Source organism: Cydia splendana, chromosome 17 (assembly GCF_910591565.1).
Source record: "Cydia splendana chromosome 17, ilCydSple1.2, whole genome shotgun sequence".
NCBI classification, from domain to species: Eukaryota; Metazoa; Arthropoda; class Insecta; order Lepidoptera; family Tortricidae; genus Cydia; species Cydia splendana.
The window spans coordinates 4,963,574-4,976,963 of record NC_085976.1 but is presented as its reverse complement, the minus strand read 5'-3'; the positions used below and the strand labels follow the sequence as shown (position 1 = coordinate 4,976,963).

Genomic DNA, 13,390 nt, shown 5'->3' with positions numbered 1-13,390 from the left:
TAAAAACCGGCATTTTTGTGACTGACTGACATATAGATCATAAACCTAACCTACTTCCAGATGACCTAGAAACTTGAAATTTGGCATCAAGGTAGACTATTAGGTGTACATAGAGGGAAAAATCTAAAAACTGGAAACTATTGATATTTCGATGGAAAAAAAAAATACTTATAGACCAAAAACCTAATCCACTTCAAGATCACTTAGAAACTTGATATTTGGCATGAAGGTAGACTATTAGGTATTAGGTAGGTATCCGGATAAAACGGTTATCCGGATATCCGGATTGCAACCCCTAGTGCCAAGTTCTGTGCTGTGTAGAAAATCCTGAAATTATAAAGGATTAGTCTTGGCTAGTTTTTACGTATAGGCATATAGCTAGGTAATATATAGTATATTTATCTATGTTAATACGTTTTAAAAAAATTGGTTTGTTGTTAAAAACTTTTGTCGGCAAGTCAACAACACATATTCTTAATATTGAACTTGGCTCTCATTTCACATTTATGTTTTTGTTGGGATACATAATACTACGGAACCCTAAAAACAGATAAGTCTTGATTATCTGTCCAAAATTATACAGGTATTGAACATAGTGAAATTATTAGTAAGCATAACAATGTTGTTTGGCTGCAATCTCTAAATAGTGAAAATTAACTGTGCTCATACAATATGTGCTCTAGCCACAACTAAATTAACAAAATGCTTCAGACGATTGGTAGAAACAAAAAGTAATAGCCTCAATTTGTTTCACATTAAACTAGTACTGAAAAATTCGTTTTCTTGAAAATTTTCTGAAACATTGTAACATGCATGTTTTGTATGTAGTATTTATTTCGACTTAGATGGCAACCAGGTCCATAATTAATACAAATTCAATTTTTTTTTTAAAACTACCCCTCTAACATTAATAGTGTGGTGCGACAGATTAAGGGTCGGTTGCACCAAACTGTTCGTATCGTTAAAGAGTTCGCTAAATTTTTATGTATGGAAAGTTTCATAGTAAAGCGCTGGGGCGCGCCGGCTGACGTTGATCAGTCTGTCGAATGTGGTTGGTGCCTATTTCGTGGATTGAATCTGCAAGTCAAATCAGCTCATTTGTAAGAATGACCTACGTTTGATGTCACCTGTCGGAGGACTCGGCGGAGTCAGCTTGCCTTTACTGTTTATTTTTAATAAAAATAGTTTAGGTATTTTGGGAATGTATTGTCTTGAGAAAAAAAATGGTAATCTGGGATTCAGGGATTTTGACTCTATTCCGTTTTGAGATCTAGGAGTTTTGGTGACGAAATTCGGCACAGTGAAAGCAAAGCAAAATATTGTCGTATAAAGTGGCAGCATGGTTCCATTTTTATCGCCTGTCACTATGCCCGCCATTTTCGCACATACATAGGTACTTGTTAGAACGTGATCACGTTCTGCATGGTGATAGACGGTAAAAATGCGACCGTGCTACCGCCGCGTTTGTACTTAGATTGTCAACAGGTGGCGTTACAACGCTTAGATCAAGGTGTTAGGGCCATACCAATTTTTATAGGACCGAGAACCCCTTAAAGTGCCGCCTTGTTGTACAAGTGCTTATTTCGGTGTTACTAAGGGTAGGTAAGTCTAACTTTACCCTTAAGGGGCCCACTGATTAACAGTCCGCCGGACGGTATCGGCCTGTCAGTTAGAACAATATTTTGACAGCTCCGAACAACTGACAGGCCGATACCGTCAGGCGGACTGTTAATCAGTGGGCCCCTTTAGTAAAGTTGAAATCCTAACATATCTATGTAACATGATTGTTAAACGTTAACTTTTGACAACCTTAGTAACCAAATGTGCGGGGTTTTATAGGGTCATCATACTCATAATTTTTCTCTTAAATTGACGCCTATACTATAATTTGTACCAGTTAGTTACACACGCCTTTGTCCACTCTATACGGTATCAACGCAACTGGAAAAAGTTTAAAGTTTTTTGTTAGCAATTTTTTATTACTTCATTCAAAGTCTTTTTTTTTGTATACATTGTTTCGTAACATTTCTTGGGGGTTATTTAAACTTTTCTAAGTTTTCCTCCGCGGCGTGTTGTAAGATTGACGCTCTACAAAGGTAAAGCTTTGATGCTGTGTAAATCACATCGTCTTTATTGTTTTTGAGTTCATAGGTATTCCCTTGACAAGTTGACATTCACGGATAAGAAATCAAAAAGTAAGGGTGGTATTCCACCTGTCCAATTTCTTCGTCCAATGTCAGTGCATCTGGAGTCCGCACTCCACATTATCGTATAACTAACTTTTAAATTATTTTTTTAAGTGCAGTTAGTGATCTAACGATGACAACAGAAAATGGCCCTAATAAATTACTCCTAAATGCAGTCTTTTCGAGATTGGGCTTTATAAAGGCACGTTCACATTAGAATGAGGGTTTCCGCGATCGAAATTGTCACTAGATGGCAGCACCGTGACGAGACGTCTTTTTGACAGCTGCTGTCAAAATCCACCAATAAAAAAAACATGGCTAAACATGATTGGTGGATTATGACTCTCGCCACGGTGCGTGCTGCCATCTAGTGAAAAACTCGATCGCGGAAACCCTCATATAGGTTACGTTTCACGATTACCCATCAGTTAGCGACCCGGCCGTTGACTGTTCGCTGTTATCGTTCCCTTACTATTGAAATAAAACTCAGCAGTCTCCAAAATTTAATTTTTCACGACACTTGTAACAGCTATGCTTTCTATGAACTCTTAACAAAATATCGACTTTAATATTCCATAGATCCCCAGCTCCAGCCATTATTGAAACACATTTAAATAGCAACAACCCCTTTTCACATTAACTACACCGGTCCGGTGGGTACTAAATAAGTAAATACTTTAAATGGCACCCCAATATTTTGTACATCTAATCCAGTTTCTTGTATTCACAAAAGCTCTTTTATGCGTGTTTACCGCGCCGTCTCCATGTTATGAGGTCTCTTTGTGTCAGCAATAATTTATTAATTGTATCAAAACTGACGCAGATGCACTCCTTTGTCAGTTCAACAGCCGTATTTGCTTATTCATGAGCTCGCTTTTATGATCTTCGTCTTAAACAGTGGTATGTGAAAAAAATCGGTTTATATCAAGGATTAAACGCTGAGACGATAAAAAGATTGAGATTAATCTGTTTTGCGATGATATTTTAATTTGATAAACATTAATTGAGATATATCATAGTCATCAAATCTCCCTTAATTGTTGTGGCTCGATTGCGTAAGAGCGATAAGGGTTAGTCACAGAAAGTGACAGATCAAGTGTACAGTTAAAAAATTGAAATTGAATCTGTACCTATCCTGTATAGTCACCTGTAATGTAATAAATATACTATAACATGTGGATAGGACATGGGGCCCAAATAATCTGGTACGCTCTTAGCTCAACAAATAGAGTCATGTCATGTGAGATACTTAATTTATTAATTGTTTGTACCTACTAACATAAGTTGTGAGATTAAAATGTGTCACTAACGAGATTGATCCTTTACTTTGTTGGTCTTAAATAAATTTAGTTTAATTTAATTTAATTTTAGGTTGGGGTGTTCTGTTAAATATCATGCATGAGGCTGTAATCTTTGCACACTTAAAAAATGTCACGTGAGGTCGAATACATATTTACGATTCAAAAAATTATTAGCTACTTAAGTATTTTGAAGCCAGGACATAGCCGACGTTAATAGAACTCCAACGAAAGTGTAATTTTTGTTGTATTGTTTCCTTATTGTAACAGTTAGTCGGCATTTAGGATGATTGATTGTCTGTTTGGCCTGCTAGTTTGGTCTAGTTTAGTGCTTACCTCTATTGAAAGAAGTGGTTTCTATTTGAACCTAATTTGTGTTAATTTGTGGCTAAAAGAGTATTATTTTTCTCTATACGTCTAAATAGACGTCGATCGCTGTTCGATTATTATCGACGTAAAAGTTGTTTACGGCGATGCCAGTTGATTGTGATAGTCTTGCTGGCTTTACTGGCTGGTAATCGCTGGCATGGAGATGATTACATGTAGCCAATGAATACTGTGGTAGCTCTGGCATTGCACTGAGATAGGCGCCACACACTGGCATCACTGAAAATTATTCCACGAAATTGTTTATGGATTAAAAGACCTGGCTAACTGAACTAATTTCTGTAAAGTTCTATGAAACTACGAATTGTTCATGTCTATAAGACTGAAGTTCAGTGAACATGTGGCCTCGTTTTCTATATTTAACTTTTGTCTAAGCATTAACTAAGTATGAGGTCACTACTGACGCTGTCTAGGTTTCGCGAAGTGTACCTACATTTTATAGTTGGTACATAACAGACAGGCTATGTATTCTTGTAACTTACTGAATTTGGGTGGACCGAAATTGGAGACATGCCAGTGTAACTGAGACCCTAAGATTTGTGTGATTAAAAAAAAAAAAGAAAAAAAAAAGATTTGTGTAAACTACATAAACGGAAATTGCAATTAAGTATGGTGTAAACTACACTTACCTATTCGATTTTGCAAAGCCGTCGATAATCGTCTCGCCTTTGATGATGGAATGCTCCCGTCGTCGTCATCTGTCTATAAGTATATATACAGGGTGGAAAAATCGAGTGCCACATGGATGGCAACTACCTTAAATATTGTAAATAGCTCATTTTGTGTAAAGGAGACTTTTCTTTGTTTTTAAAAACAATAAATTCTGCATTTAAGGATTTATGAAAAATCGCTTGCCTCAGTCGGGACTGGAACCAATCAAATGTGCAAAAAAATGACGTGCCGTATTTTATGATGCAGATTGAAAGGTTAACTAATAAGGTTCATTTTTTGTCTAAATAACAAATACAATCAGAATAACGGAAGGCCATGAAAACTAACAATTACCTTTTAAATTTGATTTTTTGTCACATTTGACCGGTTCGAGTCCCGACTGAGGCAAGCGATTTTTCATAAATCCTTAAATGCAGAATTTATTGTTTTTAAAAACAAAGGAAAGTCTCCTTTACACAAAATGTGCTATTTACAATATTTAAGGTAGTTGCCATCCATGTGGCACTCGATTTTTCCACCCTGTATACAAAATCGAGTCGAATGAAACGATTAGCCTGTGACATAATCTTAGGCGAGTTTTTAGTTCTCGCATGACGTTTATCAGTTTTGTACGTTTACGAAGATGACATCCGTTTCTTCGCCCAAATTCCTGCGGGAAACTTATATTGTTGTGCGCACTATATAACTGCTAATTTCCTAATACTGGTCAGTTAAGAGTGTTAAATTTAATTACCTAGTGCCACTGCCATGTAAACGGGGTTTTATACTGGTTCGTCTGAGCGTTTAACTCGCCTACTGTTCGATTAGCTATTCATACAATTGGTAGGTATATCAATGCCTTCCAAAAATAGCAAAACTGTTTTGTTTATCGTACTCATGTTTGTAATTGATTTCTAAGAACGTAGCCCTATTAAACTGATGTTGTGCAATTTCAGTTGCAATGCTTTCCGTATTCAAAGAAAATGGAACGGATTTCTAGTTCAGAGCTCGACGTACCATTTTTTTCTGACCGTACATTACATAAAGAAAAACAAAATGTTCATTGAAGAATTGCTAGTGTTGCTAAGTTTTCAGGCCTTTTCTTTGCTATTACTAATAGAAAGAGAAGGCTATATATGTGTCTCAAGGAAGTATATTTCTCAATGGGGTTGGCAACTGTCAAAGGTTTGCCTAGATGGCGCCATCATAGCTTGCCCCTTTTTCTATGAGATTTGGCTTAAAGAGCTGGCATCCAGGGTATTAAAAAAACAAAAATTTGACACAATTCTAGGGATTGACGGGGCAAGCTATGATGGCGCCATCTGCTAAAAACTTCCACCGGCCAACCCCATTCCAAAATGTATGTTTATACTTGTAATATAGGCTTAGCGCAAGAGCACAAACAACATGAAAGATTTAAAGTGTGAAACGACGATAGATTTGTCTGTTATGGAATTAATAGGCCTAATATTTGTGCCCTATTCAAGCAAAAGGTTACTTATTGTAGATTATCAATTAGGCGAGACATGTGGCCAGCAGGCATGTTGAGGGATTGTAAGTAGGCCACATTTGGATGGAAAGAAGGCCACGTTTCGTGATCGTGACGTGACGTTTCACGTGATGGGCGACAATCCTGGGGCAGTTTTGGATGAGACTAGCTCAGAACCGGGATAAGTGGCATACACAATTAGGAGCAATTAGAAATCGCTCTTATCGACAATCGTCAAGGTGCGTTTTGCCTGAGAAAGTCACATTTATGTACCTATGTAACCAGTTTTCTTTAACCAGTGCGCTTTATAAGGCGTTTGATTTGATCGCGAGGTGCAGAAAATAGAGCCCAGTTCGCACCATTATAAAATGGTTGCGGTGTCGAGGTCGTTCACTTTGCGGTTTGCGGACACCAATTGCATAATGTTGTTACTTGTTAGTCAGCGTTAACCGAACAAAGCTCCTATCAAACAAATGTTTAAGGCTTTTAAATGTGGAATTCGATCAAAGAATATAATACTCACTAGGAGAAGAACGATAACTTCATACAAAAAAATGTCCCTTTCAAAAGTTCGTTTATACTACTAGCGCTCTGGTAGGATACCATTGTAATTAGAATTGACAACTCGTTTAGCCTAGCGGGTATTGGCAGTAATCCAGTTCAGGAAGCTAATGGTCCTGGGTTCGAATCCCGTAGAGGGAATTTCTTATTGTATTTTTTTCTTTTTGTTGGGGTCAGGTTTTTAAGAGCCCATCAACATGCACACTAGCGCCACTACTGAATACATTAAACTAGTTTTTATGTTACTGGATTCGTCAATCTACCCGTCCAAAGTTAAAACGGCCGTTTTTGTTTTGAGCTCATAGATCGACAAATCCAGCAACTTAAATACTAGTTTGATGTATTCAAAAGGTACTTAAATACACAATACAGTCCGTAGCGGCCCCTTTTTCAAACACCTGTCGTTAAATTTATATAATCACGATTATTTAGCAGTGGCGCTAGTGTGCACGTTGTTGGGCTCTTAAATTAGCATATCACAAATAAATAAAAAAATACGTTAAAAGATAATGATTTTAACCATTTAATTTTATTATAACCAACTATATTTAGAAATTCGTCAAATATGAAAGGTAACAAAAAGTTACGTATTAAGATATAAATATTTTCATTCCTATTAGCATTACTGTATATATGTTAGGAGTAATACATATGAATACATACATTGATATGGCAAATGGTTACAAGTTGTTATTACATCTATCCGGTTATCGGACATTTTCTGCTTCACAGCTCCGCGCAGCGTTCTTGATCACCGGGAAACTAGTCTGGATATGCGGCAGATACGTGCCCTTTGAGCTTTTTCCAAGAAATCATATGACGGCCCAGGATTATATTATTATCTCACGCTCAAGCCATCAATTTGATTGATTCAATTTCTAAAACAAAATAGTCACAAATTAAACAATATAATCAAACTTCCTAATTACTAACGTCGTTAATTCCTAGGGTCAAAATTTACCAGCTCAAACAATGTGAAGTTTTACATCTATGATGAATTTTGATTATAATTTCGGACGCGATATAACGTCCGCGGGTTTACGGGGATAGTAAGATTAAATTATTATATTTGAATTTGGTCATTAGTACGCTCATTTTTATTTAAAGATTAACATATTTCTTACCTTGAAAATATCGCTGTTTCTGGTTTACTACAACGGTTTCCACACACACATTAGGGCTTTTCATAATCCGGATAAGAATCGTTGATAAAGTCGCCATTGCCGGATACAGCAAGGAAGGAAGAGAGACAACGGTTTAATTTTAACTAAGCCTGTGCGAAGACGCATTTAGATATGTTGCTCGTACATATGAATAGTTTTTATTTTAAAAATTAATAGGAACCTAAATAAATATATTTCAAGTGAATAAATCGTTTTATATGAAAACTGATATGATATTTTTGCGTTAAATTACTTTACTGACAGCATTGACATTACAGACTTTTGTAATGACCTATGTTCTTACCGGCCAGACCCAAATCAAGGTCTATCAAAGAGGCCTATTGACAAAGTTTTTTTTTTTAATTTTATTAAGGAGGGTAGAGGCACGTCTACCCTTCGTAGATTTTATGAACATAGACAAAGACAAACTGAAATATAATAGATAACAATTTACATAGGCTGCTATTTAACTGATCACCAGATTTAGTAGAATTTAATACCAAAAAAATCTATTTTACCACCCTAAAATAATAAACGATCACCAAAATTATAACACCATTTTAATGTGAAATGATTACCAATTTTATTACATTTTACTATCCTATTAAAGTAAATAACACCAAACTAATCATTATTAACCCAAAAATAGTAAATGATTATCAAATTTCAAATCCCATTTTAATGTGAAATGATAACCAGATTTTTACATCTTGCTATCCTATTAAAGAAAATGACACCAAAATAATCATTGTAAACCCAAAAATAGTAAATGACCACCAAAATTAGAACTCCATTTTAATGTAAAATTATAACCAAATTTTTAAATCTTGATATCATATTAAAGCAAATGACTCCAAAATAATCATTGTTAACCCAAAAATAGTAAATGACCACCACAATTGTAACCAAATTTTAATTAAAAATGTGCAAATATTTAATATAATTATCGTTATCCTATTAAATTAATTAATCCACTTGGTCACCTTTTTCTAGTAGCATTTTAATAGGATAACTATTAAAGAAAATGACACCAAAATAATCATATCATTGTAAACCCAAAAATAGTAAATGACCACCAAAATTAGAATTCCATTTTAATGTAAAATTATAACTAAATTTTTAAATCTTGCAATCCTATTAAAGCAAATGACTCCAAAATAATCATTGTAAACCCAAAAATAGTAAATGACCACCAAAATTGTAACCACATTTTAATTAAAAATGTGCAAATATTTAATATATCGTATTAAATTGGTTAATCCACTTCGTCACCTTTTTCTAGTAGCATTTTATTTCTGTAACAGTCGCAGTTCGAACCTAACCTAGCCCACTTTTCTAGTAGCATTTCGTTTCTGTAAGGGTCGCAGTTCAAACCTAACCTAACCCACTTTTTTAGTAGCATTTCTTTTCTGCAAGGGTCGCAGTTCAAACCTAACCTAACCCACTTTTCTAGTAGCATTTCTTTTCTGCAAAAGTCGCAGTTCAAACCTAACCTAACCCACTTTTCTAGTAGCAGTTTGGTTCTGTAAGGGTCGCAGTTCAAACCTAACCCACTTTTCTAGTAGCATTTCCTTTCTGTAAGCCTAACCTAACCCACTTTACTAGAAGCATTTCTTCTTTGTAAGGGTCGCAGCTCAAACCTAACCTAACCCACTTTTCTGATAGCAGTTTGGTTCTGTAAGGGTCGCAGTTCAAACCTAACCTAACCAACTTTTTTAGCAGCATTTCGTTTCTGTAAGGGTCGCAGTTCAAACCTAACCGACTTTTCTAGTAGCATTTCGTTTCTGTATGGGTCGCAGTTCAAACCTAACCTAACCCACATTTTAGTAGCATTTCGTTTCTGTGTGGGTCGCAGTTGAATCCTAACCTAACCCACTTTTCTAGTAGCATTTCTTTTCTGTAAGGGTCGCAGCTCAAACCTAACCTAACCCACTTTTCTGATAGCAGTTTGGTTCTGTAAGGCAGTTTGCAGTTTGGTGCAGTTCAAACCTAACCTAACCTAACCGACTTTTCTAGTAGCATTTCGTTTCTGTATGGGTCGCAGCTCAAACCTAACCTAACCCACTTTTTAGTAGCATTTCGTTTCTGAATGGGTCGCAGTGGAAACCTAACCTAACCCACTTTTCTAGTAGCATTTCGGTTCTGTGAGGATCGCAGTTCTAACCTAACCTAACCCACTTTTATAGTAGCATTTCGTTTCTGTAATGGTCGCAGTTCAAACCTAACCTAACCTGCTTTTCTAGTACCATTTCGTTTCTGTAAGGGTCGCAGTGCTAACCTGACCTAACTCACTTAACTGATAGCAGTTTAACCTACTTTTCTAGTAGCATAACGAAATGCTACACTACTAGAAAAGTAGGTTAGGTTAGGTAGGTATGCGGTGCGGGGTACGGGGGGTTGAGCGGGAGGGGCTAGTAATTTTGGCATCAATTTACTTTATTTGGTAATATGTTTACATTTTTTGGTAATCATAGTGGTTTATTTAGGTGAAAATATCGCATTAATTTGGTCTTCAAGATTTGGTGATCATTAATGATTTTTGGTGATCATTCAATATATTTGGTATTTGAATACAATTTGAAGTGTAGTCGCAATTAAAACGGTGGTACTTTTGTATTTTTAGGCCTTATTTTTTTGGTGTTCAGTAATTTTTTTTGGTAAGCATGATTTTTTTATTTAGGGTACCAAAGTATTTTTTGGTGGTCATTATATTTGTAGCCATTTACATATATCATAAAATAAATAATAATTTACATATGACTACTTCATAAAATACAAATCAAAATATATTTGATAAAATAATTTCATTTATTCCTAGAAATCGTATCTATAGACAAAGCCAGTTCTAGCAATGTTGCTGTAGTAAAATATTGTTATGTTAATTACTGGCAATTTCGTCTGGGAACGGACAACACATATACAATTTTGAAGGGTCACATCGTTTCAAGGAAGTCAATAGGCCTTGAATTCGATACCCACCGGCCAAATTTTCGGCCATTTCAGTTTTTACTATGGTTAACCAAGAAAAGAAAGCCAAACTAGATCGAGGTTCCATACTAATTTATATGACGTGCGCAACTGGCATTTATCTAAGAACTCTTCATTTAGATATCTGATTTCGTATTTTTTTTATAAGACACATAAAATCACTTAAAGTGTTCCCCATAATCGAAATCCGGGCGTGGAATCCATCTTCCAAATAAAATAGGTTTTCGGGTTTCCTTACGATTACTATTTGGACCGAATTTATGGAAGTCGGTCTTAATAAAATGTTGATTTAGTAGTTACTTGTATTAACTACTACAGATTAATGGGGAAAAAACCAACACGTTGAAATAAAAATGTATCACTTCTAAATTAATTGGTCGTTTTGAACGCTACTCTTTTTTATTAGAACTCGTTGAGCAGGTTTCATGTTTCTATTCTCATACCGGCCTCGGGGGCCCAAAAAGGATCACCAGTCGTTGAAAAAGTCCGTTAAATCGATTTTTACAAGGTTTTAGTTCTACCTGTCCCTATGTTTATTTAATTTATTTGTCTGTAATCAAACCTTGCAAGTTTAAATTTGACCCACTTCCTTATTTCTCATTAAGCTGGTGTTTTTCATGCGTACATAAATATACAATGTAAATAGGCAATCTATGTGAAGTCGAAGTCCAACAGTCTGATTTGCTGATGACGGAGACATGAATTAGCCATAATAATTTTGTAGTCTAAACTGTAAAGTCCTATAGAATCTTCTTGTTGGATGTGTCTAAAGAGTTAAAGACAAGTATTTAGAGTCGGCAATAGGTGTATCAAAAATCAAAGTTTGTGACAAAATGTATAATCGGAGGTGAGGAACGCGCGTTCCCTATTAAACTAGTAGTTAATAGGTGCGTGCATTATCGGTGGCAATTAAACGTGTGTTGTGACAGTGCATTGCGTGGCTGCTAAAGGGGTAGCTAGCCCTATTCTCACCCGACGTACTTACGTTCGGTTGAACGCACCAATATAAGTGTGAGCTTGAGTGAAACTACTACGCGTAATCTTAGGGTGCATTTTATACTTGATGTCCTGACGTGATCGCTTGCTTGTGGTCGGATCGTATTGCTAATAAAGTCGAGCATAATACCCATAGTCCCAACAGCTTAGAGCGCAGGTGAACCAATGTAGCGATCCTGTGGTATGTATAGCAGTAGTCCTTTGCCGGATGCGCTCTGATACTGGTTCCTTGGATCGTTTGACTGGCCTGCTCTCTGAATAACATCGCAGCCCTTCGAGGTGCGAGCGAAGGGGTAGGTGTGCATTTAATTAAGGCGGTGGGTGCGCTTGGCTCGCGTGTCGGCCGCTGCATTTCCGGTGCGCCCCCGGCCGCTTTCCTCCCCCGGCGTGGAAAGCGCGGTCGTCACCCGGTATTAAAATTTTTCACGTAAACTGGTTTGATAGCGCGCTGTGGTGGGGATCGCGAATACGCCGCGCCGGTCATTAGCTAGCTCGCGTTCAGCGCGCGCGCGTCTTGGGCGCACGGATCGCGTCGACGCGCGATATTCCCGCCAATCTCTTTATTGACTGTGCCCGTGATAAACTGTGGATCGAAGTGATCTTAGTGCTGTGATTAGACTGCCATAACATTGGATGTTTCGTATGAAATTGTGTTTAATGAGGTTTAGGTAAAATTGGTATACCACAATGACTTATAGTTTGGATTTGACATTTGGTTTTAATTTTGAATTTTTTTGATTACAATTTTAAACCAACTGTTTCTTCAAGCCAAATAACTTTATTCCAAACACAACCCAAAATGATATTAATGTAGAAAATCAAAATGTTGTAAAATCGCACAATCCCAAATTAGAAATAATGATGTATACTTACATACTTTATGCGTAACTCTTTATGTTAATGAATATGTAGAGCGCGCGTTATCAGTTCATTAATTCGTGATCACGTCTGTATCGCGCCTCGCGACACTAATTTCATGTAAAACAAACAGCAAACAAGCGGTGATAAGCGGGAGCGTTGCCGAATATCCCTTATCAGACGTTTAGCCAAGGTCGCGCTATCGGCCCGCGGAGCCGATGGATTCGTCCCGAGATCGCTCTACTGCCAATTACTCATTATTATGACTGCATTTTGCATCGTACGTATTGCTATTGTTAGATAAGCGTTTAGCACTTCAACTCAGTTTTAAGTGTGTTAATTACATTTTAAAATATTATTGTGCGAGTCGTATAAGAAACGCGCCACATTGAAATGCAATAATAAGATTATATTTTTAATTTATCGTACCGTAGACTACCAGTCAATAGTTTATCACTTTCTTGTCATTTTTATGACTTTAAACACTACTTGATTGAAATATTTTCATATAATACATATCAATGTGTATAATATGAAGTGCAGTAAACCTTGTACTTGTAGACTTCTCAGTCCAAGACAAATTTTAATTGTTTTGCTTAGTCTCTTCATGATCTTTTAAACAGTCATATTTATGACATGTTCCTTAAATTAAATAGTATCGCATAGTAAAGCATAATCCTCACAACCGAAAGTTAGGATAACTCTGATAGTCATCTTGCAGTGTGTGATGTAGATCGCGACCCAGTTGCGCGTGATTGAGGATAAAACAATATAAATAGCCCGTCAATGCTAGTGTCGGCCCGTCAGGCGCGC

At 36.5% G+C, this 13,390-nt stretch overlaps 1 protein-coding gene across 2 annotated transcripts in view; it reads left to right on the top strand.

Moving 5' to 3' along the window:
• LOC134798680 (histone-lysine N-methyltransferase ash1) overlaps positions 1-13,390 on the top strand; it is a 93,268-nt gene that overhangs the window by 3,261 nt on the left and 76,617 nt on the right. The gene's annotated exons all lie outside the window — the stretch shown is intronic.